This window comes from Mesocricetus auratus, unplaced genomic scaffold, assembly GCF_017639785.1.
Source record: "Mesocricetus auratus isolate SY011 unplaced genomic scaffold, BCM_Maur_2.0 Super-Scaffold_100020, whole genome shotgun sequence".
Lineage (NCBI taxonomy): Eukaryota > Metazoa > Chordata > Mammalia > Rodentia > Cricetidae > Mesocricetus > Mesocricetus auratus.
This window is the reverse complement of record NW_024429201.1, coordinates 33,074,153-33,099,000: the sequence shown is the minus strand read 5'-3', so window position 1 is coordinate 33,099,000 and position 24,848 is coordinate 33,074,153. Positions and strand designations below refer to the sequence as shown.

At 38.7% G+C, this 24,848-nt stretch overlaps 1 long non-coding RNA gene across 1 annotated transcript in view; it reads left to right on the top strand.

The window, feature by feature from the left end:
• The window catches only part of LOC121133174, a 51,809-nt gene extending 37,979 nt beyond the window's left edge, over positions 1–13,830 (top strand). The window contains exons 5-6 of the long non-coding RNA XR_005869946.1: positions 3,910–4,033; positions 12,945–13,830. This is a non-coding gene — a long non-coding RNA (uncharacterized LOC121133174). The remainder of the gene's footprint in view (positions 1–3,909; positions 4,034–12,944) is intronic.
• Positions 13,831–24,848: the final 11,018 nt, after the last annotated feature.

The window sequence follows — 24,848 nt, the reverse complement described above, 5'->3', positions numbered from 1 at the left end:
CTTAATAAAAAGGTTGTGTCTTCTAATTTTGAAGGTCTGAGAACTTTACGCCAACTCTTGCACTGGGCTTCCTATCGTAGCATGGAAGAGCAGCAGAAGAAATAGCTGACTGCAGAGGCTGGCTGTGCTCTGTGCCAACCTGACCTTACAAGAATTAACTCACTCCTTGATACTATCATTTGTTGTAATTCAAGAAAATCAGTGTGAAAAACAAAGATGTCATGTGACAGTGTTCAAGCAGAGGGTTTTTTTTAACTAGGGAAAAGGATCATTAAAAAGGGGAAAGGAGAAGGGGGAGACCAGCCTCCAGAGACAAGAGCAGCAGGAGAGAGGAGAGAGGGGGAGAGAGAGGAAAGAGGGGGGAAAGAGAGAGGGAGAGAGAGCAGAACAGAGAGAGGGAGAAAAAAGAAAGAGAGCGAGAAGGATGGGAGGTGGGTAGGGCCCTTTTAAAAGGGACCATAGTGAATGTGCACAGGTGGTGCTCTTAGTGGCTGCAGCTGAGGGCATATCCTGTCAGAACCCTAAGGACAGGCCAGTACAGATTCCTGAATGCTAACACCATTTACGTCACACAAAACAATGTTCTCTTGTCCAACTGCCTCCCACTAAGACCTACATCTTAAAGGTTCAACCTCCTTTTAATATTGTCACAGCAGGGACCAACCTACTATCATAGGAACCTTTGAGGGACATACTCAAACTATATTCAAATCATAGAAAGGTATTTTCAAAGAAAGACAATGGATATGGTTTCTCCAGGTTCCATATTCTTAGTGTTGAAAAAGAGATTGTAGATTCTATTGACACATAGAAGTCTAAACTTGACCTACAGATACATGAATTTGTCAAGATATGATTCATGACTTTGAACTGGGATGGTCTTTAGGGATCAAAGGAGGCCCAGACACTCAATCTCCAGATCTTTAACCTTTTCTCTAACACTCTTTTCACCTTCTTACTCTGACTGGAAGTCTGACTGATAGGGACTATTACTGCCAGTGTCTCTCAGGTAGTCCCTGGGTTTCCTTGCTATTTGTTTCTTTCTTCCTGTACAATCTTCACATTTCAGGGCCTGGGAAATGTGTCTGCCCTGGTCTTTCATTGCCCCTACAGATGACTCTATTACTTGCCACAATCACCTTGTTACTGAACCCACTAGCCAGATTTTTCTTTTTATTTATTCTTCCCCCAGTAAATACATTTTAACCACATCCTCCACTCCTCTCCATCCTCCCACTTCCCTCCTCCCAGATTCACTCCTCCATTTCTCTTGAAAATAGAACAAGCCTCCCAGGGATATCAACTGAACACAGAATAACAAGATGCAATAATACCAGGCATGCTTAAATCTTCATATCAAGACTGAACAAAGCAACCCGATAGGAGGAAAAGGGTCCCAAGAGCAGGCAAAAGAGTCATAGATACCCTCACTTTTAGGAGTCCCACAATAACAAGCTAAACAACTACAACTATTTGCACAGGACCTAGACCAGACCCATGCTGGCTCTGTAACTGCAGCTTCAGTCTCTGCAAACTCCTGTGAAGCCTGCTTAGTTGATTCTGAACCTTGATACCTCTGGATCCTACAATTCTTCCTCTCTTTCTACCTCCCGTTAACCCAAGTTCCACCTAATGTTTGGCTGTGGAAAGCTTCTCTGATGATGACTGTGCTTCACTAGCCATTTTTTGATTCTTATCATATTATTAATACTTAACATGATATTTTTAGCTTCATTCCTCATCTGACTTCCAGAACACAGTCATCTCTGATTTTCTTTTTATGTCAGAGATTTTTCTTTTTTCATATTTCTGCTGGTTCCTCAACAACTCTAGCAAACTAAGTGTTAGTACTATCCACAGATCAGTTTTTTATTTTATTTAAGTTCATGAGATTTATCTTTTCTAGCCTCATGCATTTAAATACAATCTATATGTTGATCTTCCAAGTTTAAATTTCTAGACACATAGTTAATTGCCTACTCAACATTTCCATGCCCCAAATCCACATCCTTTCTCAATGAATCAAGTCCTAAACCATCAAGTCATCTTGGTTTTTCTCTTGTTTTCTACACTCCCCATTCAACATACTAGAAAATCCTGTTGACTGTACTATTTGATATGCCTAGAAAATAATTAGTTACTGATACTCTGTTATCATGGACCAAGTTACAGTTGTCAGTAAGATTATTATAAGCATCTTCTGCCTGGTTCCATTTTGTGTATTCACTGCCTTTTAATTACATTTTAAGAACAGTATTTTAAAAGTTTTTAAAATAAGTCAAAGTAACTCCTCTGTCTAAATCCTGTCATGTGTTTCTATTTTAAGAACACTCTTTGGTCCTGCAGCATTCTCCCTGGCATATCTTTGTTGCCTTTCACTCATAATTCAAGAATCACCCTCTCACAAAGTGACCAGCCCTAATTTGGCATCCCTGGTTAGGTTTTCAATGCTTTCCCCAGTTCCAGCATTTTTATACAGGCCTACTTTTTCATTACCTCTAACTCTTTTGGCATATGGTGGAAGTATTTAGATCTACATTATTTTTGTATATTGCTTGCTGTCATTGCCCCTGCTGACACAAGCGTTTCATAAGAACACAGCGTGTTTGTTTGTTTAGTTTAAACACTGCTTTAGACTGAGTTTTATTATTGTGTGTGTGTGTGTATATGTGTGTCCCTGAGCATTTACGTGTATGTGTGACATGGGCACAGGAACCAGTAGAGGTCAGAAGATGTTAAATCTTCTAAAACTGGAGGTTTTGTAGACTGCTTGGAGGGTTCTGGAAACTGAATCTGGATCTTGTGTAACAGTGTAAGTTTCCTTAACGACCGAGCCATCTCTGCAGCCTCAAGAACACAGAATTATTTGTTTTCTTCTCTCTGGTTTATCCAAGAAGCCACAAAAATTCTTGTTACATTGTGTGCTTATAATAATATGTATTCAGTAAGTTTTTGATTTGTATACTGTTTTAGAGGATGTATCCTGTACTAGGCAATGTATGCCCTTAAAGCTATCCTCTACTATGATAATAGTTATTTTGTATCATTTCAATTAGGAGTATGAGGCCAGATAATTTTTGATACCTCTTTAATTAATTTATTACTATTATTATTACTACTATTATTATATTTTTATGGATTGTTTGTGAATTTCATATCATGTACCCCAATGCCCCTCATTTACCCATCCCTCCTTATCTGCATTATACACTTGCAGCCTCTCCAACAAAATAAAACAAAGCAAAAAATAAAGACACAAATTAAGGAAAAACAAACAAAACCCTGCAGTTGAAGCTGTGATGTGTCACAGTGTGTCACCCAGTCTACCCTTTTGCACAAACAGCTTTGCTGACAAGTGTTCATTGCAATGAGTTGTTAGTCTGCTTCGTGGCCTCTAGCTTCTGCTACACTGTCTGCACTGGAGCCAGAAAGGGACTCCTCTCAGTTATTGCCCCCTATCTTGGAGATTCTGCAGCGTTGGTTCTGTGGGGTCAGAACCTCCATTCAGCCCAGCAGTTCTCAGATGTGGTAAATGTTGGGGTGAGCCAACTCAAAGCTCTGGATCTGGGCCTGGGTGATACCCGAGTTGGTCAGTCTGCCCACTCTACTGTGCCTGTGCCAACAGGGACAGCTAATACGTTGCCCTGGCAGGTGCGGGGATGCTCTCCTGAGTGCTGCAGCCAACTAGTGGTGGGGCTATTATTGTTTCATCTTGGTTACCTGATCAGTGTTCTCAAAGAGTTTGCTTAAACTTAGCTTAAACATTTACCGGGTTGACACACCTGTCTATTGAGGATTGTGCACAAGCACCAACCACAGGCCAGAGTTTTGGAGACCAATTACTACACAGGAAGAGTATGCATGGGTTTTGACTTATAAAAGGTAAAAATATAGGCTTTTTTTCTTTAGCAGCAAAGTTCCATAGAGCCTTCTGCCCATCCATTCTTCCTGCCTCCCAGTCACTTGCAGTTGGTTTGATGCATTCAGATTGGGCCTTTGATCTCATTGTAACTTGGAGATGACACCTTGCAAGGTGAGTAATACAATTTTATTAAGTTCAGAGTTTGGTAATTTGCCAGCATTTACTCACTTTACTGAGATAATAAAATCTATTCTGATCATGAAATGTAATACTGTGATGATCAGTGGTTGCAATTAAATGTGCTAGGCATATTTTAGGTCCAGCTCTGTGATTGGTAACCAAAGGCAGCTTTACAGTTTATTGCCATGCATATCTTGGAAAAACTCTCCCATTAAAAAGTTCTAGCCTCCTTCTATAGGCTGAGCCAGACCCTCCTTTGGCTTCCTACAGGAAAGCAGTAGAGCTCTATAGATCTTGCTTACCCATTACCAAGAAGAATTGAGCAGATTGTGTAGAGTCTTCATAGTTTTTGTTGTTGTTTGGTTTTTTTGAGAAAGAGTTTCCTCTGAGTATCCCTGGCTGTCCTGGAGCTCACTCTGTAAACCAGGCTGACCTCAAACTCAGAGATCTGTATGCCTTGGTCTCTTGAGTGTTGGGATTAAAGGTGTGCACCACCATACCTTGCTTAGTTTTCACATTCTTAAGAAATGCTATTCATGTTCCCAGCTAGATGTTGATTTCTCAAATCCCTGTCAGTTACTGGCTTAAATACTCTTTGTAAAAATCTTTTATTTCTGACCAGAGATAATCAAAGAGATTATGGTAAGAGCAGTAAAGACCATTGTGATTGTTCGTAGTGGAAGGAATGCACAAAGTCCTGTGCACACATCAGAGTGGGGGGGCACTCACTACTCTACAGACCACAGCGTTTTCTAGTCTTAGTGGAATCTCAACACCCAGAGGGACATCTCTAGATGTCCTGAAGGCTCTTGGCACAGACTCACCTAGCTCATTTCTTTAGGATCTCATCAACTGAAATGTAGCCACATAAAACTCACCAAAACAAAACAAAAGCACAAATGTAAAGGGGATTGCAGATGTGACCACTTCATTGATGAAACACATGACAGTGAATATCTTGCACCAATAAGATGAGTGATTAGCAATTATGAGAATAACTCAGTTGGTGGAAGCTAGAATGAATGGGTTTGCTGGATGAGACCGTGTAGGCAGGAACACATTTTGACCACCCTCTTTGACATGTCCTTGTGCAGAATGATGACTAAATTTTTCTTCCATATTTGTTTCAGATATATCTTTGGTGATAAAACACAGTGTGAAACAAAAACAAACAAGACAAAAAACAAACAAAAGGCATGTTCTTTTGAAGATGGTCTCTTTCTCCCAGGAGACTTCATTATTGGGATTTTTTATTATGCCAAAGATCAAGACATACCCACCAGTGTCCCAAATTCTTTTGTCCTGTGTTTAAAAAAGTGGCATAGATCTCCCCAGGGAGACTCATGATATCTGAGTGAATTTAAGTTACTGTCTATTCAGTCCTAGTCCATCCTCACTTCTCAAATAACTTTCCCATGTATTTTGTTTCTATGACTATCTCCCAATGGAAGTAGAAACACAGCTCCACATCACTTGTGTGAATGACATGTTTGTTGGATCAGGAGAACTCCATACTTTCTCTATGTTTATTTTGATTTTTTATTGTTTTCATTAGTGAAGGGCTTTAGCTAAAGTATGTGCTGTTCTGTAAGTCAGGATCCTCTATCTCTCAGCTTCTTAGTTTCTGACCCCATAGAGTTATGATGCTTGCTGAGTCCCTGGAAGCATTTTGATTTGTAATCCTTATATAAGATAAAATCTACAGAAATAAAATTTAATGATAGTTCAAGATGCCTTTAGCAATATGTATATAAATTTATCACATAATACACTATACTTTTCAATCTCACATTTTTATTTTGAAGTCATGTGCCAATACTCTTATTCATGTATACTTGAAAAGTTCATTGACAACAGGATTTTTTTCTCTAAATTTTTACGAATTTCACAGCATCCTTTCTGGAGAGTGATTAGTCTTAGCAAATAGACTTGTATATTAATCTATCGTTGATACTTTGGTGTTTTCAAAAGTAAAATTAATTATAATCATGTAAAATTCAGCTATAACAGAATATGTGTTACTGAGTAACTGAAACTCATCAAAGGGATTTGGTTGTTGAAACTCAAACTCAAGTTATCAAATTAGTACATCAAGTTATCAAATTAGTACGATCAGGCTTTCATTTGATGGAAGGGATCCAATGGCCACATGAAAATCAGACCCTAGTGGATTCTTAGGAAAGGAAAATGGTTTGCATTTGAAAATATACATTGTAACTTAAAAAAAACAGTGCTGAAACAAAAAGTCAGGTAGGTTTATTTATTGCAGACACATTTTGAATAGGAAAGAGCATATAGTAATCTTAACCTAAAGGACATTTCTGTGTGTAAATATTTATTACTCTTTTGAGGTCTTTTAACAATAATTTCTTATTGTTATCCTTCCTTAGCCAAATGACTAAGAAGTAGATTTGATTATTAACATAAAATGTCATAGTTTATCATTTTAGTAGTTTTTGTGTTATAAAATTGAAGGATCTAGTTCTCCATGTAGATCAATTTGTTTGTCTTTGGAAAGAAGCTAAATTAATTCTAAGTGCAGCTAATACAGACACCAGAAGAAAAGTTTGACTAGTTATTAACAAAGTCAGAGATAAACAAGAATTGTTTTAATAAAATTCTGAATACTATCAGACTTATTAAAACCTTTTTAGGAAAGTATATTCATATTAAGTGTCGAAAACCTAGCAACATATTCTTGAACATATCAGAATGGAGAATTTACGGTTACTGGCAGGGCAGAGTGTGGGTAGGTAGGAATACAATACTCAAGTCTCCCAAGACCCAAATCGATGATAATGTTTTCACTGCCATCTGCATTACAGACCTCAATACAACTCAAACAGCTACAATTTCTTTGACTGTTACATAGGCAGCATATGAAGTCTTATGTAGTTTGTTTTAGAAATTCTTTAACATAGAGACTATTGTCTCTATTTTACTGATAAGTTAACTATAAATTTCAGACTTGAGGGTCACTTACCCAACATCACTCTACAAAACCAACAATCAAATACAAAGTCTTTCTTCTTGGGGCTGAACTAGTTATTTAGCTGGGGAAATAAGCAAGTCCATAGAGTTGTATACAAAATAAAAAGGTACTGATTGGCTTTAATCCTTATAGTTTCACTATTATGTAGATAAAGTCAAATACTTGTGTAAAATTTAGAGCCCGTATGCATCATGGGAGTTTTCTTCAAGAAGAAACTCAAGAATAACTAATTCACCCCACTTAGTTATAAATGAGAAAATTAAAAGCAGAGGCCAAGCACTGTGCACAGAGAGATAGTTGTAAAAGTGGAATAGAGCTATGGGTCTGTCCTGAACTCTGGTGTTTCTGCTATTTTACATTCATTTTAAGGGCAAATCTCCCATAGAAGAATCTGAGTATTGATAAGGTTAAGGACAACAGATTTTAGTACTGTTTGATTGTGTCTGACTTTTGAAAGGGCTACTAACATTTGCAGCTTTCCTATGAGTTGTAGGAATGATAAATCACTAAAACATAGCCTCTTCATTTGGCTGGAGAATCTGGGACTTTTTATAGTTAGTTGCGTCCTGCAAGTAAAATGTACATTTTATTAGGCAAATGAGGAGGAAAACAGCTGAGGGTAAAAGTACTCATTAGAAGTTACTTTTATTTTTTTCTTCTCTGGGAATTTTTTCAGCGAATTATTTTAGGAGAAACTGTTTAAGCAAACAGAAAGGCATCTGCAGTGTATTTAGCTATTTCCACATATCAACTTTAACTTATTTTCTTGGAGAGAATGAGTGGCTATAAATACCTTTACCACTTGATCCTGTAACCTTAAATGAGGGCAAAACTCCCCTTGGCGCTAACAAGAATTTTGCCTATGAATAGTTGCAGAATTGAGTCCTGGACGATTAAGAAGCAATTTGACTCTTTCCCAAGAGATAGACAATTTTCAGATGGAATACACACATGAGCATCTTGTCCATATTCCTAATAACAGGAACCAAAAGGGAGAAAAGCCAGGAATTCTTGCAGGCTTGCTTCAAAAGCCTGTCAGCTAAACAAATAAAGAGAAGTGCTGGGAAGGAGAACCAGAAAATTAACTGCTGTGGGCTATAGCTAATGAGTGGTCTGTTGCAAAGGAAGTTACAGTCACAGAACTGTATATGTAGAATGAAATAAATTAAAACTACCAAAAAGAGTTAGCCGTACAAATTAGATCCTTTTTTAATCCTGAAGTTTATTGCTTTCTGGTGGGATCTGCCTCCAACCAGCTACTGACGTTTCCCCTCTCCTCTACACCCGTGCCCCCAAAACAAGATGAGTGAGATCAATCAAATGATGGCAACTTTGAAGCTTGGTTAGGCTGCTGGGTAAAGGCATGCAAAATATGTCTGAGACTTCATTATAAAATGCCTACACGACACCTTGGGTAAAATCCACAGTAGTTTGGCATTGCTGCCTCATTAGTAGCAAAATGAAGTGGTCACTCCCTGAAGACCCTGCTGTACTCTGGCCATCCCCAGGAGCGGCTTTCTCACTCTCAGTAACTTACAGCCTAAGCAGCTGTAGAAACTCCCAGCTCCAGCCAAGGTCTACTTCCTTTAGGCCGTGTGGCTCAAACCAGGGCAATATGTCAGTCCAAGACTGGCTTTCTGTCAACAACCCTAATTACACGTTCTATACGAATAACTTCTTCTTCCTCTTTTTCAAAAACTTGAAATTTTTGGCAACTTACCTGAAAAAAAAAAGAAAAACAAACAAGAAATCTGCTCTTCCAAACAAATGTCCCTCTAGCTGTGTTTACAGATGAGGACAGTCCACAGAACAAGGAGTTCTTGACAGAAATCTCTTTTTCCCTGTACCAGCCACCAGAGTGAGTTAAAACTAGTAGGCTCTCAGTACTGGACATGACTGGTCTGTGCACTCTTGACAATTGCTCTTATCAGAAATGTAGTTTGATGCTAACCCCAAAACTTCTGCATTAAGTTATGCATTTTAACAAAATTTAATGAAAATGTCATGGGGCAAACAAAAACAAAAACAAAAACCGGGGAAGTTTGAAGTCTGCTCTTGATGAATGTTTACCATAGAGGACAGCAGCAAAGGAGTGATTTAAAAGTTTTATAAATTATATTTTATTTGAACATTTACTTTTAAGCCCTCTCTTTGTCATTTTGGCCCCTAGGAGGTAATGATAAAGCTTCAAAATTATTCTAAACAAAGAGTGTATACACTGTAAGAATCCGCACTAAAGAAAGGAGTGCAGTTATCTCAGTTACAGTTCTGATAGTTCTATCGTGAAATACTTGAAACAGATCTATTCATGAAATACTTGATGTTGAACATAGACAAAGTGCTATAAATAAACATGCTTATTGTTGTTTGTTGTCCAAAAGTAAGCCTTTACAAAATACAATTTATCCTGAAAAAAACAGAGTGGGCCTAGACCAAAATAACTTGGTTTATACTATTAAATTCCAGTGAAATAATCTCACAATAAGCACTGAGCTCTCAGGGAAAAATTCAAAATCAGAACTGTTAGTGCAGGGGGATTATCAGATTATATGTTGCTGAAGGATGTACAGTCATTTCCTGTAGATATTATTAATAGTTACATATTTATAATAATTTCTTCCTGTATATATGTCAGTTGTGATTTTATAAAAAGTAAATAAAATTATCAGCCTAGGCTAAATGCCTAAGAAAACTTCCATTATTAAAAGCCATGCATAGACAATCCAGATGGGCCAACTACATACTTGGTTGTCATTCTAAAATTTACATTTTCCAAAACAGACTAACTCTTGGCTTTTTTTTCTTTTTAATCTTCAGTTGCTATTTTGAGAGATTGTTTGGAGGTTCTAGCAGAGGAGCACAGCTACTCATATACCCTTGACCTAAGACTGGTCGCCCTCTATTCGGGGAAGGCCGTCCTCCTCTTCTACCAAGTGCTCAACTTTGGGAGGGACTCACGTGGAGGGGTAAATAAAAGAGGAAGTGACACCCACCTAGCCAGCCCGATCTGTCAAATCAACTCTGGCGATGAATGTGAGCCAGATCATCCTCACATCTGCAGTTGCTATTTTGCAGTAGTCCTATGGTGTGTGTGTGTGTGTGTGTGTGTGTGTGTGTGTGTGTTTAAACCAGAGTTTTCCAAATGGAAGCAATACAATTTCTAAAAGACAATAAAGGTCTTGTGGTTAATTAAATGTGTAAAATCAATCACTAAACAAAATTACATAATTTCCTGTTTGACTCCTTTAACTGTCAGTATATTAAAATGTGTTAGCACCTAATACTAGGAACATAAGACATAATAGTAGGTATATTTTGTCCTAAAAGAAAAAGACATATCAAATTGCATTCTCTGGGGTTAGTACCTTGGGATACATATGTTGAGACCCCTTAATCTACCCAAAATTTCAGTGCTGCTTAGATTCTTATTCTTCCAAGGCCACATTACACGCTTCAGAGTAAAAACAGTAAAGTAGGATATTTTCTTTTACAAACGCTAAGTTCTGCTGAATTCTTTGTTGTTTTGTTTGTTAATCTTGCCTCATAGCTGGGCTACTGTACTTGACTCTGTGAATCATGTTTTGTACTGTTTCATGTGACATTTAGGACTTTGTTGGAGACAGTGGGCAATAACATCCTGTAGGCTGACCCAGCCTAAAATTAAGTTCTTCACCTTTTATTGATACTGAATTGTTCTGTTACTTCAGAATCTGACGACACAATCAGTTTATGTTCACTAGAGCTCTCCCTGGTAGCATTCAATGTCAAATGTACCTTTGTTTCTATGAAATAATTACTGTAAATATCTCATGCATACAATTGCCGTGATGACACTGACATTTGAATGCTTTGGAAAACTTCAAAAATCTGTATTTTTTATGCCAGATGCTGTTTTTTTCAAATTCCAGAAGTCAGTATGCAAAGAGATTCTAGATGCAGATTGGCCATCACTTTGGTCCTGTCTTACTTATGCCATCACCAGTGCCGTTCCAAGTGAGATCATCAAGTGTTCTCCTTTGACCCTGTAAGAGGTGTCCCAGAACTATTAATGCAGAAAGCACCCAGACCTCTTAGAGGAGTGACACTGCTCCTTCGTCTGTACCTTCCTAGAATGCCTCCCCTACAAGCACATCTCCCATTATTTTTCACTAAAGAATAACGGTCACGGGTTCTTCATTAATGTGCACCTATGTTGCCTACTTGAATTTAGGGTTTTTTGCATGGACATTCAAAATTAAGAAAAGAAGAAAAAATACCTTTCTAAGTTTGGACATTCCACTTAACGCTCTGTGAGTGAAGCACGTGGTAAATGGGGGTAGGTGGTGATGGACACACACACCCAATATCACTTGGAGAGTGCTTAGAATTTCTTTCATGGAGTTTGGTGCTTGTGCCTATAGTTGCAGCTACTCAAAACGCTGAGGCAGGAGGACCACTCTACTCTGAGTGCTTGAAGCAATCCTGACCAACACAGCTAAGTTGCCCAAACACCAGCACCAGCTCCTGGCCCCAAACAAGAAGAAAACCCCCTTAGGACTGTTCCTTCTCATTGCTTGGTGATAAGACCACTCAGACACAAGCAAAAGGTCTGCAGGGTGGTAATAGAAAAACCTGTCACATTGTTAGAGAAAAAAAAATGTGACTTTCAGTAGACTGTATTTTATTTGTTATCTTGGAATCGACCACCATGTAGTCATAGATTAATAAAACCAAACTGATTTATTAGGGAAATTTGGAATATCTCAGTACCTTAGCTGGGCAGAGAAATGATCATGAAAAGCAATTCACTCTGTCCATTTAGAGGACAATACCTTAGGTTGTGACGACCACCTACCTTGGCCAAGTACCCACCTAGAGCAGGAAACAGAATTAAAGTTGCGTACCAATATCCCTTATTGTTTTAATTTAATTATTTTAGTTTATCTAAGTACATTTTAAAATCTCTGTGAGTTACCAAAAAAAAAAAAAAAAAAGAAGAAGAAAAAGTCACCTTTCCCTGCAGGATTTGTGTCCCTAGAGATACATTTTGTTCTTAGGCAGAAAGGTTGAAAAGAGTAGGGAACAGATTTCAAAGTCAAAGCCTGAACACACCTATCAGGGTTTCAACTCCCACCCTGTCCTCTCCTGGACACCATTAGGAGAACCATCAAAATTGAATTCAGCTGCTATGTATTATGCATGACTGCGCTGTTGCCGCACAGCATCCTTCCGAGCCATTCAGCTCACCTGAGATGAAATCAGGCAAAGGAGGTAAATTAAGTCTACCTTCAGAATGCCAGACTGCTGACTCTTATAAAAATTGATTTACTAGTTTATCTAATGTTTTTAAAACTCATTTTATTAAGTTGTAAATCATATCATTCAGTACAACTACATCAGAAGGTAAAATTAATGATCAAGATAAGGACATTAGAAAAAGCCACAGCATGGTTACATGACAACATGAAAAAATTGATGAATAGCAGCTTAGGAGCAGTGACACAGGGTTCAGATTTAATTTGAATGGTGAAGGGCATCATCTTCTAGAGCAGGCTGGATAAGGGTAAGTTCATATTGGCACATGGTTTGATGTCATCATGGGTGATGTGGGACAGAAAAACAGTGAGAAAATGACATGTGGAATTTTCACAACCAAAGAAATGAAAATTTGAGGTTAGCCTTGAAGAAAAAGTTCATTATTTGTCAGAGAACGAAACAAAACACTGCTTAGTAATTCTAAATGTAAAGTTCTCTCTCTCTCTCTCTCTCTCTCTCTCTCTCTCTCTCTCTCTCTCTCTCTCTGTGTGTGTGTGTGTGTGTGTCTCTCTCCTAGAAGTAGCCTAAAATGGCAAGGATATGGGGTCATTTTAATTATAGAAATTAGGTGACAAGTTTGTGACTAGAAATTTATTGTCAATAAAATGTTACCAGCAGGGGGAAGAAAAGTCATCATAAGGACAGGAGGTCTTCACTGGGAAATCTGTCCCTTGAAAACAACAAATGCCTCCCACATTTCATTATGCCAGTGCTCATGGATCTCAAGTAAGGACTGGCTTAAATGGAAGACAAAAGGACCTTAAGCTCTATGTGATGGTAAGGTTGAGGAATAGAAGGCAGTGCTCTTGGTGAAATCTAAGATGGGAACAATGAAGCTACTGCAACAGATTGACTAGAGCACATCAGTAGCTCTTAGAACCATGCATTGATTCTGACCACTGTAAGACTGCAGCTTCCAGCCATGCTGGCCTTTGACCATTGGCTTGCGGTACTTCTACCTGGGCAAGGAGAGGAGCACCACCGTGAGCAACAGAGCACATGGCCCACCACTCCAGAGCCTGAAGCCAAAGCTCTCAGAGGAAAGCCTCAGTCAGTAGCTGGTGACAGTTTGAAACCCTTGTTTCCTGTGTCCCTGAGTCCAAATGTGTGGATGAAGATCATAGCACATAATTCCGCAAGTGAGGAAAATAACACAGAAAGGGAAACTGTCCCTCTCTAATCACCTAATGACAGATCTAGGAAGTGAGCTCCAGCTTTCTGTTTTAATAAGCCTGATCACAACACATGCCAGCCAGCTGCCTTATTCTCCTTTCAAAGAAGGAACAGTGTCTGTATTTCAAGAAAGGAGAACATCTCTTGTCAGAGGGGAAGGTGTTGCTGTGTAAATTTGTATTTTATTAGGTCACTAAACTGAAATTCAAGAGATAGGAAAATCAGCAAAAACAAACAAGTCCTTAAAAGAGAGATAATATTGAAACCGTGGCAGTGTCTGAAACTGAACCAATCTGCATGTGTAGTAATAAAGACGTAGCGATACCAATCTTGAGAATTGTGTGTGTGTGTGTGAGAGTCAGGCCTCCTGCTTGATTTGAAATGAACACATTTAAGGCCCAGTGCATGTGACTGTCTCCTGGTTTATGAGTGAGATTGAGGCAAGTGCGCACTTGCCCAAGAAAAGTAGACCTCTCCAGAACTCTCCTTCTGACCATTGAAGAATTTCACTCACAGCGTGAAATAATCAGGTCTCTGCTCATAAAATAACCGTACTCTTATTTCTTTATTTCCTTAAGATTAAAATTTGAATTTTAATGATGAGAAAGCATTTTTACCTTCGAAATGGAAATGGAGTTTATAAACCTTTTGTTTCTATGCACAATACATCCCAGTTCCTCATGACCATTTCTGCAATTATGTGTGAGGTACTCAGTATTACAGCACCACATTGTTTAACACAAGACAAAGGAGTATGCTCAAATCCTGCAGCTGTCTCCAGAGGGGTAGGCAAGGGTAAACATGTCCCAAGCACTGCTTAACTTTTCTTCAGTGCTAAGACTAGGACACACCAGAAGCAGGGATGAAGTAAAGGAAACTAGAAGATAATACAGGGGTATGGCATCACGGACTCCCTTATGAAATTCTAATATTTGGGAGGCTAGTGCAGGCAGGAAGATGCAAGTATGAAACTTGGTAGAGTTTCAAAATAGAGACAACCTGTCTCAAAAAAGAAATAAACTAATAGGATAAAGGATGCTAAAAAAATTCCAAATCACAATAGAGTAATATATAAAAAGACAGGTACAGGGACCTGGGACAGATGATACAGCTGCACTGACCTTGCATATATCTTGACTTCTGCATGAGGATTTGTACTCATTAGACACTTCTGAATTAGTGTTAAATCTCATTATCTGCATGTTGGACTTAGACAATAGAATAAACTCACATATCTAGGTAAATTTAAGGTTCCTTCATCTTTGAGAGCTTAAAATGTAATGAAACACAAAACTTAAAGCTTTACATTCCCCCATTTTTGTTCTCAGCAAATATTTATTCCTACCCACCATGCACAAACAGGAACAAGTTATTTTGAGTAATAAATAAGAACCCATCACAGACAGAAACAAATTCAGAAATAGGGATAATGCGTAAATAAACACAGTGGTACTGTAGCTGGTTTCTCACCAGAAGATTAAGGTCACTGACTAGGTTTTCATAGAAATGATACTGGTGACTCATATACTGAGTTGCAAAGGAGATTTGAGAGCATTCATGGAACTTTGAATTGTGAGCACGGATTGTCAGCAGGAGCTGACCCTCTCGTATGGCTTTTATTATAAAGAAGAACAAAAGTAACGAGTGTTCTTCACAGCTTTATCAATAAAAAAATAAATGCTTAACAAAAATATTCAATAAAGGAAAACTGCATATTGGTGAAGAATTTCTTCATTCCACTTTTTTTCTTCCTGTTAGGACACTGCCACTCTGGAGTCAGTCTGGCTTAGAACTTGTGATCACCCTGCTTCAGTCTTAGTACAAGACTAATTTCTTTCTGTCTGAAAGACCTTTCTCGGGAGTGACAGAATGCTGTCTTAACTGCTCTTGTAGCTACATATTTGCCTAAACATGCACAAGTAGATATTAGTTGTTTGTAATTCTTTGCCATAGTGCAGCTATATGAGCAGCAAAGATAATTGTTACATGCAGGAGACATGTTCCAGAAGGGCATTGTTTGCACAGGGGCTGCTGCTTGCTACTCTTCCCCCAGTTTCCAGTTATCTCACAGACAGTCCACAAAAGTGCCAGGCCACTCAACATTCCTTCACAGGCTAGAGGATGCTAAGGGGAAATTCCCAAGGTCATAAGAACTTGGGCACCTGAATTCAGCCCTTCCAAGTAGGGCTGTATGCAAAGCTGCCCATTAGCACAGACAAAGGTCTTCAGTTCTCAACCTGCAGGAATGGGCAGCCAGAGTGCCTTCAGCCCCTTCTCACAGAATATGCTAGTGAATGAATTCTGAAAGACAAAAGACATCCCTGCAATCTTTAATAAAGGCAGGGTTCCCAGTAAGTGTATGAAAGCAGGAGAATAAACGAGTGAGCTTTCATAAAAAGAAATCTAAGTACCTTCAGTTGTTCTGAAATGCAACATAAATAGTCTGTTTGGCTTTATGCTATGGTAAATGTTGTGCTAGGTCCTACAAAGGAAATAAAAATGGCCTTGTTTTCTCGTGGATGAACACCATTCTCCTAGTTATAACGCAGCGATACAGTGACTATAAGGGTCAAATAATCAGAGACTGGGCTCCAGGACTAGCCACTCCTTTTTCCTTTCATTGTTTGCCACATCCACAAAAGCATATTGTGCAATCTTCTTTCCCTCAGTAAAATAATAATCCAGTTCATTTGCATATTGTTTATCTTATTTAAGAAATCTGATATCTAAGGTTTTACCAAATTAATATTAAATAGAAAAGAGTAAATATTTTCCCCTGAATCTAATCTTTTATTAATCTGCATACATGTTATTCCAAATATATACATGTAGATCGCCACATATATATGTGCATAGAATGTATAAATGCATATATATTATACATGAATGATTTATTACAGAAATATCAGTGTTTCTAGATTACACTGCATACTTGATGAGCTGTCATTAGTGCAGAAACGATACATAGCTTTTCAACAAAAGAAAAGAATGAGGCTGCCGGAGTGTTGCAGTGGTTTAGGCTTTTTTTTTTCTTTCTTTCCTTTTTTTTTTTCAGCATCCATCCCTGCCAATCTCTGCACTGCCAGTAGGGAAAACCATATCCATGGCAACCAACCGTACCATTCCAACCCACATCAATGACGCCTCCAATCTAAACTGTCAAATATTCTATGCACATCATGTAAAATAGGTCTCTTTCCCCTTATACCTCTGTGCATCTCGTTTCCGTGGCTACATGTTTATGCAAATGAGAATTGTCCTTTCTCTCTCAGGTTGATTGAACACTGAATTTGTTTTGCACCTTGGCAATGCAAAGCCATGCTGTCTTGCCACCTGGTCTACCACATAATTGCAAAAAATTACATTATAATGATAACTGTCCCCAAATTAGCCTGATAACACTGTCTACCTGCCTTGTGAGCAAAAGAAACAGTGTGCAATAAAGAAGGATGTTAAAACAGAGTTGAGATAGGGGAATAATGTTTAATTGGCTCTCCAGAGTCTACTAATTTTCAGAATTGGAAACCTAGTGTTTGATTTGTTCTTTTTAGTCAGTGAGAAGAAAAAATATCCTTCATAAATTCTGAATGACAAATTTGCCCATCCCTTTTTGCATGTGGTTCCAGCATCCCTGGGAATCTAAAGTGTCATTTCCTCCCTGGAAGAAAGGAAGCACAAACCATGCTAGCCATGTACTCTAAATTTTCACTCAGGATCAGTTTCAGCCATAAATTTTTCCCAATTCCTGTGTCTCTCATTCTTTTTCCCCAACCCATTCTAACTCTTCCATCAAGCCCTTTCTTTTAATGTTAAGACAGAGAATTTTTACAAGATGACACATATTAAAATCAAGTAAAGCTGGGAATCTAGCAAGCCCCTATATCCAATCCCTTCATCTATCGCTTCCTACAGGGTTACGTGCAGGAATGATTCCCTGGTGGTGTTGACAGTACTTAATTTCTTTTTCAGATAAAGCACAAACATTTACAAAAGAAAAAACAATTAATTGCTTTTAATTTAATTAATTTCAATTATACTTTACAAAACCATGATAATGTAAAGGGATATTTTCATGTTATTTCCTTACAAAAAAAGAAAATAAGAGCAAGTATAAGAGTAAATCACAGTATTTTTCTCTAGAGTATAAGTGACAAAATAGAAAATTCTAGCAGATATTATAATAAATACTGGATGCATGTTTTATTTTTTCCATATTTACTGCTTCTCAAAAAATCAAATTCTTAAACATCAAAAAAATTTAAAATATGAAATTTGACAAAATTTTTGCCTCAAACTTAACCCCTGATGTCTGTTTGCAAAGGCCTGGAGTAGCATTTGAAGAAACAAAGATTATAAACAGATGTAAGGAGAGATCACTTAGCTGTAGCACTAACCACACCTGTTTGGTCATGGCCACAGGTAGGTGGGAGAAGGCAGGAAGATAAGGAGCTAGGAGGAAAAGGAGAGGGCCTCTTTGAGTTCTGGTAGAGATTCAGAGACCAGTAGAGTCCTGAGCTCAGGTTCTCAACTTCTCATGTAAGTGACTTCTCCAAAATACAGTATCATACGACTTCCCTTCCCTGTATGCTTGGTGTGGCTTAATATTCATCTTCATCTGGTATCAGAAGTGGGATAGGAACCCATGTCCCCACAGGAGACTGCAGAAATAAAACAATGCTCCAGCATATGTCTCCAGCAAAATGGGACAGTTTTTCAAATACTATAACATAAGACACATAATTGGTATACCATACAATCCCACAGGACAAGCAGTGGTTGAGAGACCTAACCGCATTTTAAAAGAAATGCCCCATAAACATCCAGGGAGAACAAAGATCCCCAAACATAGATTACATAATGCTTTATTAACACAAAACTTTCTTTTTTAAATTGTTTTCTTTTGTCTTCCTTTTTTATTTAAGTTAGAAATAAGCTTGTTTCACATGTTAATCCCAGCTCCCTCTCTCTCCCCTCCTCCCTCAATTCCCCATTCTGATCCCCAGGGAGGGTGAGGCCCTCTTTGGGGGATCTCCACAGTCTGTCATTTCATTCAGGGCAGGGTCTAGGCCCTCCTTCAAGAGTCCAGGCTGAGAGAGCATCCCTCATTGTAGGATGGGCACCAAAGTCCATTTGTAGGCCAGAGATAAATACTGATCTACTACCCAAGGCCCCATAGATTACCTAGGCCTCCATACTGACACTCATATTCAGGGGGTTTGGATCAGTCCCATGCTAGCCTCCCAGCCATCAGTCTGGAGTCCAAGACATACCTCTTGTTCAGGTCAGCTGTTTCTGTGGGTTAAACCAGCCCAGTCTTGATCCTTTTGCTCATCAGTCCTCCCTCCCTGTCACTGGATTCTAGGAGTTCAGTTCAGTGTTTAGGTGTGGGAGTCTGCATCTTCTTTCATCAGTCACTGGATGAAGGTTCTGTTTTCCAGACTCTGGCAATGAGATTGTAGGTTGGCACTCCCCTGATCCATGTCTATAATCCATATATGAGTGAGTACATATCATGTTTGTCTTTTTGTGTTTTTAATGCTAATGAGAAAGGCCACACAGTTGCAGAAAGACACTCGACTAGACAAAAAACGTCTGAACTAAATCAGCTGATGTATTTCAAGGATGTAATGACCCCAGTTTGAAAACGAGGATGTGTTACGTTGGGGAAAGGGTTCCGCCTTTATTTCCATAGGAGAAGAAAAGCTTTGGATTCCATCAAATTTGATCAAGATTCGTTCCGGACAGGAAAAACCTCGGGAGGAAGAAAGATGACAGCTCATCCACAAAGTCGTATTCTGAGGTGTAAGGAGACCTCTCAAAGGAAAGGGAAGTGTTTTATTCTTGTCTTAACAGGAAAACCCATCTCCAAACAGTGAAAAGATACTGAATATGTGGATGCCTAAAGAAGAGAGGATGGCTAGCCAAAAGAAATATCAAACAGAGAAGAATCTGATATTTGGTATCAATGTCTAATTTTCTTAACTCACATCCTTATAAACTCTATTTCTCCTTACTTCCTAATATTCTTTTTGTCCCAGTTTACTTAAACCAATGCTGGATTTGGAGTTAGATTTGACTCTCCTCCTCTAAATAAAAGCATGTGGTTAAACTAAAATTCAGAGTTTCCATATTATATCAAGGAGCCAATTGATGTAAGACAGAAGAAAACAAAATCTAGGGACTGTCATCTGTTTATACTTGGTTCTTTCTCTGAAAGTCTAATTTCTGTCATATATACTATCTTGCTTATTGTTGCCTTTCCTGGTATGTACACATAAAAGTTGAAATCTCCTTGTTAAAATTAAGGTTTGAGTTTTCCATAGAGAACTAAGAATTTCCTAACAACAATCTTCAAACACTTTGGAAAGAAAATGGAGCCGCATTTCATCGATTCCACCTGATCCGACTTGATGCATCTGAACTGACAATTACCATCCTGAAACTGGTTTGGGACTACATCGCTCTACACACCACCAGACTAATTAACTGATATGGTGCACCTTCTTCACTCTGGCCAGAGCCAGAGCTTCAAGAAAGATTAGAATTTAAGAACTTCAATCAAGCATCTCTCACCAAAGACTGGGTACAAATGTTGTAGCTAGTCCACGTGACACTCTCACTATACTAACATTTTCTTCCTACAGGATCCCACAGGGTTATTGCCATCAGATTTCAGCAGGAAGTAACTCTGAGAATACTATGCCCCTTTTTCCTACTGTTGATATCACAGGATAATTTACACCTGCTTTCAATTGTTTATGGTTGGGATTGGAAGGTGGTATTCAGACTTGGACATCTCTTTCAGATAGGTTTAGGGTTAAATGGGACAGAAATGCTTAGGATGGGATATAGGTAAATTATAATTTGTTTATTATTTTCTATGTATGCTTTATATATGTTTGAGATATTTTGTATATTGACACATTTAGTTTTGTTTCAAGTCTAAATCTTTTCTTTAGACTAAAAGGGGAATTGTAGGGAATGATCACATACCTGTAGCCCTAACCACACCTGTTTGGTCATGGCCACAGGTAGGTGGGAGCAGGCAGGGAGATACGGAGCTAGGAGGAAGAGGAGAGGGCCTCTTGGAGTTCCGGTAGGGGTTCAGAGACCAGTAGAGCCCTGAGCTCAGGTTCTCGGCTTCTCATGTAATTGACTTCTCCCAAATACAGTATCATACGACTTCCCTTCCCTGTATGCTTGGTGTGGCTTAATATTCATCTTCACAGAGAGGATCTGCAAATGTGTCCTGACCAAGGTTTTCCCTATCCTTTCTTCCCATCTCCCTTTGAAAACTCCGTGTATCTTCCTGGGTTCCTCTGAGAGCACAGAGCTATCACAGCTTCCTGCATTACCTCCTGGCCATAGTATAGTTGGAGCATTCCATTAGATGTCATTTCCTGATTGTATGACTTGGACTGACAATAAAGTAAACCCCAGGGCAGAGTTGAGGAAAAATCATGGCATCTCACTGTTGTGTGTTTTGTTCTTAAAATAAATATTTTGCTCAGTTGACTTGAATACCAAGCCTTGATTGCTCTTGACTTTCAGGAAGAGACATTTAGACAGTGAACAACTAATAAATATGCCTGGGGTCATGACAGAAAAGAGCCCACCTTTAGTTAAGTGTTCATTATATTCAAAAAATCACATCAAGCAATTTACATAGGAAATGGCAATCTTTCCCTTATTGAAATTTACATTTAAGAAACATGTTTAAAAAAAGCAAAGCAATATTTGAAAGATAGATGACATTCTGAGTACTCTTGTTTCATTGTTGAATACACGTTCTCACACACACACACACACACACACACATTGCATGCATACACAGGCATACATACACACTCAGGCACATACGGATGTTTGCTAAGCATGCTCCTACCTTTTCAGGGAATTACTAAACACTGGGAGACTTAGTAATTGTGTGATGATCACAGTCAATTAGGACAATAAACACTCAACATGTAGGTGACAGAAATAGCCCTAATACCAGTTATTACATTAATATTACCATACAGTGCTCTTCTCAAATGTAAAATAGAAAATATACACGCTGGGTGGCAATGGCCCATGCCTTTAACCCCAGCACTTAGGAGGAGGAGGCAGGTAGATATCTGTGAATTCGAAACCAGCCTTGTCTACAGAGGAAGTTCCTGGACAGCTAATGCTCCACAGAGAAACCCTGTCTTGGAAAACACAAAAACAAACAAACAAACAAAAACAGAAGAGAAAAGACAAACATTCAAGGACCGAAGATTTTTGTTGTTTTTTTTAATTAATTCAATGTTTCCCAAACTAAGTGTCCATGCAATTGGATTCACTCTCAAATGCAGAGCCTGATCCTCTAAATAGTTTTACTCTGGGCACAAGAAACTTGCTTTCAGAACTCTTATTGTCTCCAGGGATTCTGTGCAGAATTATTATCTTTTCACATTAACTTTGTTTCTTTTTGCATAATATAAAATAGAAAAATAAGCACAGAACTTGCAAGTATAAGGGCAGAAAACATTACTGTGAAGTCCACAAGTGGAGAGATATTTATGCATGTGACTAGCAGTTGCTTCAATTGTCTTATCTACTTTAGACAAACACTACACTGTGTCTGTGATGTGTGGCTATGTAGATGTATGACAAGGGTGTTTCTCTAGGAAGCTGTGGAGTGGGGACTCCAACCCAAAAAGAGAAGAGTCTTGCAGTAACATCTCCACAGTGCTTATCTTTCCATTTCTGTCCTGCAGTTCTTTCCTTTTAAATGTTTACATTCTCAGTGTTTCCAATAAAGTTTTAAGGATACAATGAAAACTTTAAAAAGTAAAATCCTAACTCCTGTCTTTAGAATTCCGCTTTCCTTTCAATTTAATTGTTCAAAGATTTAAATCATATCTTGTGAAATTACTCAAAATTGGAAATATTGCTGGCTATAAGGCCAACAATGATGGAGATTACCCTTGGTGTATTTTTATCTTGATATATACATTGAGTCATTCAGTGAGTCAAATATTATTGCATATGTAAACAGTGCCAGATACTATTTTGAGTTCTGAGATTTCAGACGTGTTAAAATTTGAAATGGAACTGTGTCCCTGATGGTTCTATTCTGGAAGGTTTTGGAGACTTTAAGAGATAGGCCCTAGCTAGAAGAAGTAGGTCGTAGGGTTATCTTGTCCCTGGCTCCTTCCTGTCCCTCCCTCTGCTTCTGTCTGCTGTGAGGTAATGAGTCTCCTCTGCCAGGTGCTTGGCTTTATATGATGTTTTGCTCAAGTACAAGGGTCAAAAATGGCATAATCTGAAATCTCTGAAACCTTGAACCAAAATGAATCTTTGCTTCCTTGTACTGTTAACTTCAGGTGTTTTGTTACTGTAACACAAGAACAACTCATGGAGCACTCATATAACAGAAGTGATTAAAAGATGGGAGGGGAAGAGGGTGGAGGAGGGGGAAGAGGGCTTGGTTGGGGAGGAGGAGGGAAGGAGAGAGGAGGATAAATCAATCAATCAGTAAATAAATAAATAAATAAACCAGATAGTGAGGAGTACCATGGAGAAAAATCACATGATATAAAGGAAACAGAGCTGCTTGTTTGCCCAGTTAGGTCCTTTAGGTAAATTCATGCCTGAGCCAAGACTTGAAAAAGACCAGGGAGAAACTAAGAAATAGAAACTAGTAGGCTGTACCCAATGACTGGAAAAGACTCAGTCCTAAATGGGATGGCGTTATCAAGGCCCTCCCATCAGGGCTCGGGTGTCTACATGGATGAGAAGACACAAGAGGTTGTTAAGAGCCAGCGGTGACAGATTACCCCAGGAAGCAGTATCTCAAATACAATAGGACTGAGGCACACGTGAGCTCACAGAAACTGTGACGGCTGGCCTAGGGCCTGCACATGTTCAAGTCAGATGGGGTCCCCAGTGCTGAGAGGGGGAAGTGGACGTGGCTCTCACCCCAAACCAAGAAGCTGTCTGCAACTGATACGTGCTGTCAAAGGAAACATAAGTTTTCTCCAGTTGGGACTCACTGGGTGTATCAATCACACTTCAGGGCAGTAGTACCCATGCTCGAGAGTAGCTTGCTAACCTAAACAAACTCAATGATATTTGGAGATTTTTTTGTCTCATCTTGCTTTGTTTGAGTATTTTATTATATTTTATTTGTACTATGTTTTCTTTAACTATTTGATACATGTTCATTTTAAAATGAGAGGATATTACAAGTATCATTCATGAAATTAACATTAATTTATTTAAAAAGCTGACAAAAGTCAGTAGCAACAGACAAAAGAAGCACATACATAGCACTTAGTGCATATGAAGTACTCATCTAAGATATGTTTTACACAGGATAACACATTAGGCTTTACTGAGACTGAAGCAGCCACTGTTGTTGATATTTCTTTTGTAGTAGAGAAAGCTAGAGCTCACCCAGGCTACATCTTTCCTCATGCTGAGGTTTAACATTAGGCCTGGAATCAAACACTCAGAATCCATGCCATATGGAAAAGATGTCCTCTTCTCTCTTTTGTTTTCAAGTAAGGGTATTTATTCTTTTATTTGTTCATGCATTCCACGAGCAAAGACAATGAAGTGAACACAAACCACAGGCAGTTATTATGGTAAGATACAGAATTTCTCCTGTCTGACAGATCACATGGAAAGGAACAGCCAGGTTTTCATAACTCACTGCTAAGAGGAATATTTCTCTTTTTTTCTTTTTTCTTTATAAACAATCATTTTACATATCAATCTCCCCATTGTATTTTTATTTATTTTATTATTTATTTCTTCAGTTTATGTTGTGCATTGGGGGCCCCACAGAGAGCACTGGAGCAGGGTCTCTGGCAGGAGGGAGTACAGCGGGTATGAATGACCCGGGAGACTGTTTCAGAAGACAGCTCATTTATCGAAATGGTGGGACTAGCTTACATAGCTAGATGGGGGTGGGGAGTCAAAGGAGGAAATGCTGTAGCAGGGGCAGAGACTCAAGCTTGTCAGTGGGATCAGCAGACTACTAGTCACATGATTTCTGAGAAGCCTGTTCTTTGTGGGGGAACAGAAAGTTGACTGACTTTTTCATGATGTGATCTTGGTCTCTGTGGAGTTAAACAGGCACAAGACTGATTTGGGTAGGGGATGCCGTAGTCCTGACAAACTCTCTGAGGGTGTGGGTGATGCTCTACAGCCCCTCATGTGACTTGGGAACCCACACCTCCCTCTTCATTTCTTATAATGGAGCCATCTCATCATATGTTTCAGTATAGCCTTGGGGAATGATTTGATATTGTACCAGAACATGATTGGTGGTGACTTTGGCTATGCTAGTAATTTGTTTTTATGTTGTTGTTGATT